Source organism: Coregonus clupeaformis, unplaced genomic scaffold, assembly GCF_020615455.1.
Source record: "Coregonus clupeaformis isolate EN_2021a unplaced genomic scaffold, ASM2061545v1 scaf0334, whole genome shotgun sequence".
NCBI classification, from domain to species: domain Eukaryota; kingdom Metazoa; phylum Chordata; class Actinopteri; order Salmoniformes; family Salmonidae; genus Coregonus; species Coregonus clupeaformis.
This window is the reverse complement of record NW_025533789.1, coordinates 1-12459: the sequence shown is the minus strand read 5'-3', so window position 1 is coordinate 12459 and position 12459 is coordinate 1.

The following is a 12459-nucleotide window of genomic DNA, read 5'->3' as shown; positions in this document are numbered from 1 at the left end:
CGAGAGCTTGACGTTTCCCTTTTAGTCTATTGTCTTTGAAGAGCGGGTATAGTACTTTGCGCCATTTTGCAATTTCCTTCGGGAACTGATCGTTCATGCCTATCGTCATGCCAGTGTTGATGATCACAAGTTTACTGGAGAACGGAGACCAAGTAGAGACTTTCGGACAAGGTGGATAATTGTATAATATGAGGCAGTTTATTCAGAGGTAAAGATATCTGTAAATAGCGTGCACGGACCCGTTCGTCAACCTCGTAGGGAGATATCTGAGAGAGCGAGCCCCTAAACATTGTGTGCTGACATTTTATACAATAAAATAAAGTAGGTTGATTCTAGTAGTTCTGATCTTCTGATTGGTCCTGATGAGTTGGTCGAGGTCACTTCCATTGCATTGGCTCTGAGTCGGGTTCTCTGTCTTCAGATGTTCAGCCTAAGAGAAGGGGGTTTTGTGTGTGTGTGCTTAACAATGATGATGTGTGTGTGTGTGTGTGTGTCGTGTGTGTGTGTGTGTGTGTGTGTGTGTGTGTGTGTATGTGTGTGTGTGTATGTGTGTGTGTGTGTGTGTGTGTGTGTGTATGTGTGTGTGTGTGTATGTGTGTGTATGTGTGTGTGTGTGTATGTGTGTATGTTTAACAATGATGATGTGTGTGTGTGTGTGTGTGTGTGTGTGTATGTGTGTGTGTGTGTGGGGGTGTGTGTGTGTATGTCCTCAGAGCAATAACTCGTGAGTTGGGAGAACTGAGAGACCTATGGCGTGGGTGTTGTCCATAGCCACCTGCTGATAAGGCCGACAAGATAGAAGTCTTTGTGCATTGTATTAAATCCAAAGGCCCAACACAAGATGGGTCATGCACAAGATTTTAGTCAGACCAAGCTATAACATAATATATTTACTACGACAAATCCCTCTCTTCACGTCTCCCCAGAGACGTGACCAAGTAACAGTAAAGAAGGAAAACTTAAGACGTGACACAAGCTAACAGTGTAATTGGCAAAATAGTGAAAACTTTATCAGAAGATAAAGTTTTACATTCCCCCCTCTTCACGTCTCACAAGAGACGTGACATAAAGCTTAAATGCTGCAATTTGGCAAAATAGGGAAAACTTTATCAGAAGATAAAGTTTTACATTCCCCCTCTTCACGTCTCACAAGAGACGTGACATAAAGCTTAAATGCTGCAATTTGGCAAAATAGGGAAAACTTTATCAGAAGATAAAGTTTTAATTCCCCCCTCTTTACGTCTCACAAGAGACGTGACACAAGCTTAATAGTGCAATTGGCAAAATAGGGAAAACTTTATCAGAAGATAAAGTTTTACATTCCCCTCTTCACGTCTCACAAGAGACGTGACAAAAGCTTAAATGCTATTCATCATCCAGATATCCTTGGTCAGCATCGTCAATAGCAAGCAAAGGAAACATCTGACCGTTATCTGCAGGATGTGGATCAATAGCGGTGGTTATAATCCTGGTTGTCAGCGTCCGTATGCATGGAATGCAACAGCATCCACAAAGCACTAGAATTGCAGCAAAAACAGAGATGGATACAAGTATAGAAGAAACAAGCGTTTTATATTTACCAAACGCATCCATCCAAGAGTCCCACATTGAAGTATCCACCCCTGAGTGGCTCTTCATTTTGCCATTAAGAGTTCGAACCCTTCCAGGGCGACAGTCAAGCTGCCATCTGTGGCTGTATTGTTGGGAATAAAGGTACAACATTGTTCACCAAACATAGCACATACTCCTCCTTTTTCAGCCAGGAGCATGTCGACAGCAATACGATTTTGGAAAGCCATGTTGTGTCCAATTGCCTAATTTTTGAACATTAAAATGGACATAATTGATTCTGTCAACATTTTTATTAATTGTGCACCACCAGCAAAATGAAGATTCAAAACCTGCGGCTACTTGGTCAATCAATTTATACTCATCTGGTACCCCCTAGGGACCCCAATTGCATCAATGTAGGTTGGGTCCCCATGAGTAGGGCCCCACAGCGCGCCTGGTCCTGGTAGGAATTAAGTCAGACACATGGGTCACCAGCTCCTGAACACCTGTTGGATACACAGAAATTGGTAGCAAAAGAGAGACTAGTGCACAGGTGCCTGTGGCATTTCCAGGCAGTCCATCAAACAGATGAACGCCTCCACACCACCACCAGACATCAGCCCTGGAAACAGGTTTAAACTCAGCATTAGGCGTATAGATAAACCGACACCATCCAACAGGTACCATACCCAACAATGGTAGACCTTTCGTGAGATTAACACAGGTAAAGTTAGCTCTAGCCACCTGATAGGAAAAAATTGGTTTCTTAGTTGCTTTAGTAACCAAGGGATGAACTACGCCCCATAGTGTACAATTGGCGGAAGGGTTGTCATGTTTCATGACAGACAGGAAGCATTCTGGCGTAATGGCGGCAGGGATAATGCGAAGCAATGGCCGTGCCCCCATACAAACCACACAACTCTGATGAGTCACCTTTGCCGCTTCCTCAGTCAACAAGAGCCAGTTGTTAGAAAGGCCGGAGACACCTGTAGCGGTCAGGATTGCATCATCCAAAGTAGGTGGAGTGGTAAGTAAAATAATAGAATTATTCTTATTACCATTTTCATTAATAGCCTGTGCTTTTGTGTTATTAATATGACAAATTCGAACATTCCAATGGACTGGTGCAGTGGTACAGCTTACATAAGGAGCAAGTCTAAAGTCCTGGCAGCCTAATGCAATACCAGGATAGATAGTACATTTGAGTCCTTTAGAGTTTTTGTCAAAGTCAAGAGTTTCCTCCATTGTTTTCCTAATGTAGTAGAGGTGCAACTGGACCAGTCATAATTAGTCTCACATACCAAGTTTGTCCAAGTCCAATCGCTATGGGTGACCCCCACTGTCATATACCAGTCCCAGTCACGGTAGTAGGTAAGTTCTCTGAAGTCTACCCACGGCACTGTCGCAGTAGTGGTAACATTAAAGGGTATACATAATGTGGTGCTTCTATACAATTGTCTGGGCCCACAGGAAAGGGTGTTAGAGACAACTTGTCGTTTATTTACGTGGTGGCTGTGGCTTACATTCTGATCTGGGCTCAATGTGTCGGAGTGCAGGTCGGTCGGACGTATGGTTGTGGCATTGAATGTGTCGTTAGGTTTACTAGTGGGTGTAATGGGTGTCTGTGTCATGTGCTGTACTGACCAGAGTATGATTCCTAGAGTAACCCCAATAGTTACAATCAGCAAAACAAGGAGTGGAGCAGAGCACCCCAGTCTCTCCCATGGTGGTCTGTCCCTCCTCTGTTTTTCCCTCTCCAGTATCTGAAGATGGGAGTCTCCTCCACATATTCAGATAGTGTTGGTGTCAAGAATTTGATCCGAATTTAATGTGATTAAATCACTTCTGACTTCAGTCAGGGTTCTGGAAGGAGTTGGTGCTGGTGTACAATGTGTCAAGTGGTGCCAAGGTGCGCCCGATTTACCTTTGACCTGGACTGAGTGTGAAGTAACCTCCTTCACTTCGTACGGTCCAGTCCACCTGGGATCTTGCCACTTTCTCTTGTGAACCTTGATCCTTACCCAGTCGCCAACTTTTTACCTTCAGCAGCGCCGGATCTCCCGTCAGCTCCCCCTCTTGGACCTTGTGAATCTGTTTGGAGAGAGCTGCAGAGAGCTCCGTTAGTTTTCTCACATATTCAGACATTACAATTTGTTGTACATCAAGGGCGGGCATATGACCTCCCTCCCTTGGTGGACCAGGCATGACTCTACCAGTCATAATCTCATGTGGAGAGAGATGGGTGCCTGCTCCTGGAGAGGCTCTCATGGCCATCAACGCCAGGGGCAGAGCTTCAACCCACGTCAACTTTGAACCTGCACATACCTTGGCTATCTTAGCCTTCAAAGTTTGATTGGCGCGTTCCACGAGGCCCCTGAGATTGCGGCCGGTACACAGACCCAAACTTGTGCACAATGCCGAACCTCTCCTCCACCTGTCTCAGGTGTTGGTTACTGAAATGGGACCCGTTGTCGGATCGAATTTGTCTTGGAACCCCATACCTTGGTATGAGTTCAGTCTGCAGCCACTTAATAACTGACCTAGCATCCTCACGTGCTGTTGGTATTGCCTCAACCCATTTGGAGAATCGATCTACCATTACCAATAAGTACCTTTTCCCATTAGTTACATTATCAGCCCCCATGTCAGTGTAATCTATGCTAATGTCCTGAAAACATGCATTAGGTACTGGGTATGAACCCATGGGTGTTTGGAAAGGTTTCTTTGGGTTGTGGCTGCCACAAATGCTGCACTCATCACAAAACAAGTCTGTCATGTCCTTAATGTGTGGGTGCCACCAAATATGGGAAACCTTCTGTAAAGTTTTGAGTTTCCCTTCATGGGTGGGCCCATGAGCCTCACGTATCAGCTCGGGACAGAGATTAGCTGGGGCCACCAACCTGCCGTCATGGCATCTCCAAAGTTCATCAGGTCCTTTGGTGGCTCCCATCTGTCCCCATACCGAGTGCTCATACGGGCCCGCTGTGAATTGTAGTTCCTTTATGTGTTGGTCTGTGAGTTCTGTTCTAGCTGGTTGAGTCTGCAGCACCATCTGTCTTGGAGTGTAGCCCCCAGCTTTCTTGGCTGCTTTGTCAGCTGCGTCATTTCCTCGCTGACTTTGTTCTTGAGTTGCTGATGTCCTTTGCACTTCATGATGGCCACCTGCTCAGGTAGTGAGACTGCTTTTATCAGTCTCTCCATTTGTGCCTTGTGTTTGATCGGAAGGTTTCCTGTTGTGGTGAAGTTACGTCTGACCCATTGTGGTCCATCTGTATGGACTGCTCCATGAGCATATGCTGAGTCAGTGTAGATGTTCACAGTCTTTCCTTCAGCCTTTTCCAGGGCTTGGAGTCAAACCAATGATCTCGGCTAGTTGGGCTGAGGCAGGTTGTGGGATGATGTCTGATTCCAGGGTCACGTGTGACCCGTCCTGGAAGCTGCTGTACCACTGCATATGCTGCTATGTTCCCTTCTTCTCCTCTATAGCAGCATCCATCGGTGTACAACCATAGATCAGGATTGGTAAGGGGTTCTGTTTCCCAAGTCTGGTCGCAGTTTCAGTTCCTGTGCCGCTCTCTTCGCAGGAGTGTGCCAACCCTTCTTCTGCATTGAGTGCGTCTGCCATGTTTTTGTCGGTGTTGACAAAAGTAATGTGTGATTGGGTGCATTTATTCTGGATTTTGTTCTTTCTTTCAGCGCTGAACGTGAATTCCTTGCTCATCAGATATGCTGCAACCCCATGGTGCGTATGGATTTCCAATTTGTGGCACATTACCAGGTGGGCGGTTTTTTCAATAGCTTTTGCCACTGCAGCCACGTACCTGGAACATGTTGTCTGACCTGCTTCAATATGGTCCAACTTAGAGGAATGATACATCAGTACTCTTCTCTCCCCTCTTGTTTCTGAAAAAGGATGGAAGAAGTGAACCCCTCCTTTTCAGAAACATCAAGATGAAATTTGTTTTTGTAGTCGGGTGCTGTCAGAGCTGCTGCCACCGAGAGATCGGTTTTTAGGAGAGCAAACGCTGTTGATGCTTCAGGTGTCCAGGTAAGTGAGGAGTGTAAGTTTCTTGGTCCTGCTTCTCTCACTATTTCTCTCAGTGGTTTAGTCCTGGATGTGTAGTCAGGGATGTGGGTACGGCTGTACCCTGTCAACCCCAGGAAGGACAACATGCCTGACACTGTGATGGGACGTGGATGATGGAGTATGGAATCTCGGTGGGATTTCGAGAGACCAGCACCTTCTCCTGAGATTTCTCTGCCAAGGAAAAGGACAGTTCTGCGACAGGACTGGACTTTGCTCATTTTGACCTTGTAGCCTTTGACAGCCAAGAAGTCAAGTAGGGTTTTTGTCATTTGTAGACAGAGATCAGATGTGGGAGCCCCCAGCAAAAGGTCATCTACATATTGGATGAGTATCACTCCTTCAGGGATTTTCAATTCAGCCAGGTGTGTCTTTAGGATATGATTGAAGATTCCGGGAGAACACCTGTAACCCTGTGGAAGAACCGAATACGTATACTGTTGATGTTCATATGTGAAGGCAAAGAGAGGCTGTGAAGCCTCATCCAGTGGAATGCTGAAGAAGGCATTAGCCAGATCTACAACGGTGAAGTATTGGTGTTTTGGTGAGAGATTACTCAGTGTAATGTGAGGGTCAGGGACAGGTAGGTCAATGGGTGCAGTGACGCTGTTCACTGCTCGGAAGTCTTGTACCATCCGGTATGTTTCACCTCCTGTTTTCAAGACTGGTAAGATTGGTGTGTTCCATGGAGACACAGTGCGATATATGACACGAGCTCCCAACAACCCATCTATGGTTGGTTTGATCCCCATGGTCTGTTCAGGTTTCAGACGGTACTGTGTTCGGTAGATAGGAATTTGATCAGGGTTGAGTAAGGTGATGGTGACTGGTGCCACCTGTAGTTGTCCAACATCAAATGGGGTGTGTGTCCATATGCCTTCATCAATGGTGGAAAGCAGTGCTTGTGATGAGGGGTGGTCTGTGTAAGGTTTACCATGGTGTCTTGGGAGAGTCAAACGTTCAGGAAGGCAATGTTCCTCTGTGTCAACTGTCATAAACCTCCACATGTTCTCAGTGGTGGCTTTGGTTATTCCTGGAGTTTGGGGTGGGTTCCCACTGGAGTTTGGATGCTCTTCTGATCATAGGCCCAAGGCTCCTTGCTTCAAAACCGTTTCCAACTGCCAGTCTTCCATTTCAAATGGGAAGGTAGGATAACCGGAGCAGCCACTCCTTCCTGTCCACACACTATGGTACAACATCTGATTGTTGGTGTCAGGTGCATCATGTTTTCATCCCAGTCATCGGTATATGGGTCGACATCATTGTCAGTCACATTAAGTGTACAGTGTATTTCGAGCTTGAGGAGTCTTGTATGGGTGAAATGTGTAAATGAGTTGTCTCAGCTGGTTGAACTTGAATTGAACCTCAGGGGTTCCTTGGCCGGATTCGATGCACTTCAACCAGTATATTTCTTGGGTCAGGGAGAGCACTGGGGTTGGGATGATGGGTAGCATCAGCACCCTAACTGGATGAACTGGTGTGGAGGTAATGGGATCAATGGAAACCTCCACACCCTTTTCGGTAAGGTAGATTGAACATTTCAGTTTGCACAATGGGTCCCTTCCTAATAGGTTGATTGGACAGTTGGGACAATATAGGAATTGATGCTTCAAATTGAAGGGCCCCATTGGAAGAGCAATGGTATGGTCTTGTTTTGTGCTTCGGGTGTTCCTGATACCCCCACCACCTGTATTGATTCCGAAGAGAGTGGTTGACGAGATCTTATGGCAGAGTACGTACATCCTGTATCTACCAAAAATTGGTGGGTAACTCCCTTCACTTCACACATGACAGTTGGTTCAGTGTGGAGGGAAAATGCTGACCCCATTCCGTTCTGTGGTGGTGGGCAGCTTCAGGGCCAGGGAGGATATTCGGGTCTGACATGCCCTGGAAGGTAGGAGCTGGCTGCTGGTTAGGCTGTTGGTTTGGGTCTTGTTGTGGGTGGTTATATGCTGGTAGGGCAGCATGTGGCTGGTACATCGGTCTTGGGCCTCCTCTTGATCTGAAGGCATAACCTCTACCCCTGTTTGCCAGCCAGTGTTGCTGTTGCGGACTAGGTGGTAATGGACACCATCTGACAGAGTGTCCATATTGATGACAATTGTAACAGGCCCCCCATTACCTTGTGTCCTTGGCTGTCCCCATTGAGTCTGGTATGGTGCCACCGGTGGCTGATACGGTGGAGTTGGTGCTTGATAGTATGGCTGAGGCACCATTGCGATCGTTGGGAGTGTTGCTGGAGGCGGCTGTTGTGTTTGTATCATTTGTGAGACAGTTTTTTCAATTATTTGAGAAATGTCAGGTTGGTCTTCAGCCACCATCTGTTTCTTTGGCTTATCTCCCTTCTGTGCCTCTTTCAGTTGTAGTTTGAGCAGCTGCACCTGCAGGGATTGGACATGTGTTTCCGCCCCTCCCTTGTCTTTGTTGTATTGGGTGATGTGATGATGAACATGGGAGCTAAACTGCGCCTAGGGAGTGCCATTAATCCCACAGTTCCCCTTAGTTTGGTTCGAACGTCACTTGGGGTCCCGCTCACCACCATCTCTTTCCACATGCTGCACGTGGTGTCGGAGTGATCATATGGTTCGTCATGGACCGTTCTCCAGGTGGTTTTGGCCCTGTCCAGGTAGGCAGCTGGCTGTTCCCCAGGACCGATGGTAAAAGAGGTCAGTGTTGCATGGTTTCGTTCGGTAGGATATGCCCTCCTCAGAACTTCCCACAACACAGTTCTATAGACTTCGGTGGCGTCACACCTCCGCTCTTTTCCAGACCTGCCTCTCTTGTCAGTACCATCATGGTGGTGTGATCTGTGGCCCTGGCCAAGAGTGCCTTCATGTCTGCCAGAGCAAGCCTAAATCCAGATGTAAGGGTTTGAAGTTGCAACAGCCAAGCAGACGCTCCACCATGGAGGCTGGGCATCTGATCCATCAGGGCGGTCAGGTCAGTCATCTTCCAGGGTTGGTATTCTTCATGTTGTCGGTCTGCTGTTGGTCTAAGTGGCATTTGGGAGTTCAATCCCCTTTCCCTAAGTCTGGCAGATTTTCTGATGGGTTCATGCAAGTCAACAACTTCCCCCACCATCACCCCTTTCAAGGCCCAGGTCTTCCCCCTCTCTGCTTCTTCTATTATGGTTGTGTTATGTGACGCCTGTCCCTGACACGCATCCCACTCATCCTCATAGGTTTTTTCTTCCTTCCTTTGTTCTCCTTCATCATCCTCACTTGGTTGGTCCCCGATTGAGACCCCCGTGAGCTTCTTAATGAGCCAGACCCTATCGACCCCCAAAGCTCATTGTCCCCTGCACCCCTTCTGTCATGGATTGGGTACTTCCCCTTTCTCTTTCGACAAACCATTCTGAGAGTCTGGGTTTAGGCTGATTGGTGCAGCTGCTTGTCTTAGGCCAGATGCTCCCCCTTTCCTGTATAGATCTGACGGTTGGTTTTGAGTCATCATTACCAGGGGACTCTGGGTTGGAACCCCCTCTTGTGGGACTGGGTCTGGGTTGGGTTCCGCCGGCCGGGTGTGGCTCCTCTCGTCCTTGTGGCTCGCTGTTGGCTCGGACTTCCACACAGTGAAGTACTCCCTGCCCTACGCTTAGTGCCATGTTCCCCTCTAGGTGTCCTCCTTGCACCACGAACACAGGCGCTTGTACCACTGCAGGACTTAGGAATGGGTTATAAGGGTTAGTTGGAGGAGTGGGTGTGTATGCGGGTGGTGTGCTCTTCGCTTCCTGTGGCAGGGTCGGATACAGTGGTGCTGAGGGCGCTGGTATGTCACTCATGGACTGTGTCCCCACTATTGGTGTTGTCTCAGTTGTGGGTTCAATCACCACACCCATCATGTCTGGTTTCTTGTATGGGTGTGCTCGCCGTGTTCCTCAATTGCCCACGTACCTATCCTTAGCTCAGCCTCTGCTCTCTCTCTGTGTTTAGTCCCTTCCTTCTTGAATAAGTGAGACTCATTCCCTTTCCTCACTTTCTGTTCCTTCCCTCACTGCCTCCCCTAGCTCTTTCTCCATAGAGGTGAGTTGCCCTTTAGACGGGGCACCCCCGCTAAAGTAACCTGCCTGTGTCCATTTGAGTTTCACTCCCTCCCACACTTTCTTCACTGTCTTATACTGTTCTTTCCCTCCCGCTCTATCCTGTATTTTTGATCTAGATATTCATTAAATTTGAGTTTTGGGACGGTAGTGGTTGCCATGGTTATACAGTTTATTAGACTATCTTGGTGCTCTTAGCCCGTCACTGGCCGAATCCAGCAATGTATTCTTGGCGCTGACTGAGATTTATCTCTGATGTCCCACCTCGTACACAAAAAATGTTCAATGCTTTATTATTAGGAATTATTTTGCAAAAGGTATTATTGTTTTTCAATTATTCGAATTATTATATATTTTCCCAAAAGGTATCAGAACCGCCCTTTTGGAACAATATATTAACAAACCCAGCGCTCCCAAAACAATCATCAATCTAATTCTAGGGATTTATTTAGCAAAAAGTTATTATTGTTTTTCAGGTATTCGAGTTATTATATATTTTCCCAAAAGGTACAGAATCGCCCTTTTGGAAGAATATATTAGCAAACTCGAGCGCTCCTAAAATAATTGCCAATTTAATTTTGGGAATTATTTTGCAAAAAGTTATTATTGTTTTCAGGTATTCGAGTTATTATATATTTTCCCAAAAGGTATCAGAATCGCCTTTTGGAAGAATATATTAGCAAACTCGAGCGCTCCTAAAATAATTATCAATTTAATTTTGGGAATTATTTTGCAAAAAGTTATATTGTTTTTCAGGTATTCGAGTTATTATATATTTTCCCAAAAGGTATCAGAATCGCCCTTTTGGAAGAATATATTAGCAAACTCGAGCGCTCCTAAAATAATTATCAATTTAATTTTGGGAATTATTTTGCAAAAGTTATTATTGTTTTTCAGGTATTCGAGTTATTATATATTTTCCCAAAAGGTATCAGAATCGCCCTTTGGAACAATATATTAGCAAACTCGAGCGCTCCCAAAATAATTATCAATCTAATTTTAGGAATTATGAAAATACCAACACCACAAGAGGGAAAAAGTTCAAGTCAGCTTTTAGCGCAGCGGCTACATAACAGGCAAAATAGGACTCAGTGGTCCTCTTAAAAAGTTATCCACTAGTTAGTCTCATGAAACGGCCAATCTTACACAACATTCAGGTTATCATTTCAACAATTACATTTTCATTACATATCAGCATCAACACACAAATTCAGTTTAAGTTCCTCACAGTACATATAGTTGAGTGCCACGTCAACCAATTGCCCGACTATCTGAACTTGCTATTTTTTTTTTTTTTTTTTTTTATTCTCCTCAAGGAGACTCCCAGTCGTTTAAAACCATTAAACTGGCGTCTAGTCGGGAGAACCTTTTCTGGACTTGGATTCTCACGGAATTAACTCAACCCGACTATCTGAATCTTTTTTATCAAGTCACCAGATCCTTCTCTTGTGGATCAAATAAAAGGGTCCATCGCCTGGAACCAAAAACTGTAATAGGCTTCTCACTAGAAAGCCGCAATTCAACAGGAAATAAAACCACTGTAACTAGACTTCTTCTCTTAGAGTCACATTTCAACAGTAAAAACCTAAGATTTCAGATATCAACAGCAAAAAATAGAAGGGTCCGTCTCTCGTGAACCACAACCTCTGTAACTAGACTCCTCTCTAGAGTCACATTTCAACAGTAAAAACCTAAAGAATTCAGATATCTTTACATATGTGCCTTTTGAGTCATAATAGATATGTTATAAATTTTACAGTAATCCATACTCACGCCCAGTACTACTGATCATAATTTAGTTTATCCTACAATACAATATGCAGATTTTGTTTTAACAGGTTCTGCTTACCTTTGTATTGACGGCCGTCTAGATCAGTTTCCTGAGGCGAGCTGATTCCCGGCTGCTCCTGCGGACAGGTCACCCGGCCCTTTCAGATCCGTCTCTTACTTGTCTCCTGTCTCTATCAACTTTTATGGACCGAATTCAGAGTTAGAAAACCATCCTCTGCTACCAAGTTTGTTGATGATCACAAGTTTACTGGAGAACGGAGACCAAGTATAGACTTTCGGACAAGGTGGATAATTGTATAATATGAGGCAGTTTATTCAGAGGTAAAGATATCTGTAAATAGCGTGCACGGACCCGTTAGCACAACCTCGTAGGGAGATATCTGAGAGAGCGAGCCCCTAAACATTGTGTGCTGACATTTTACACAATAAAATAAAGTAGGTTGATTCTAGTAGTTCTGATCTTCTGATTGGTCCTGATGAGTTGGTCGAGGTCACTTCCATTGCATTGGCTCTGAGTCGGGTTCTCTGTCTTCAGATGTTCATGCTTAAGAGAAGGGGGGTTTTGTGTGTGTGTGAACAATGATGATGTGTGTGTGTGTGTGTGTGCGTGTGTGTATGTGTGTGTGTGTGTGTGTGTGTGTTATGTGTGTGTGTGTATGTGTGTGTGTGTGTGTGTGTGTGTATGTGTGTGTGTGTATGTGTGTGTATGTGTGTGTGTGTGTATGTGTGTATGTTTAACAATGATGATGTGTGTGTGTGTGTGTGTGTGTGTATGTGTGTGTGTGTGTGGGGGTGTGTGTGTGTATGTCCTCAGAGCAATAACTCGTGAGTTGGGAGAACTGAGAGACCTATGGCGTGGGTGTTGTCCATAGCCACCTGCTGATAAGGCCGACAAGATAGAAGTCTTTGTGCATTGTATTAAATCCAAAGGCCCAACACAAGATGGGTCATGCGCACAAGATTTTAGTCAGACCAAGCTATAACATAATATATT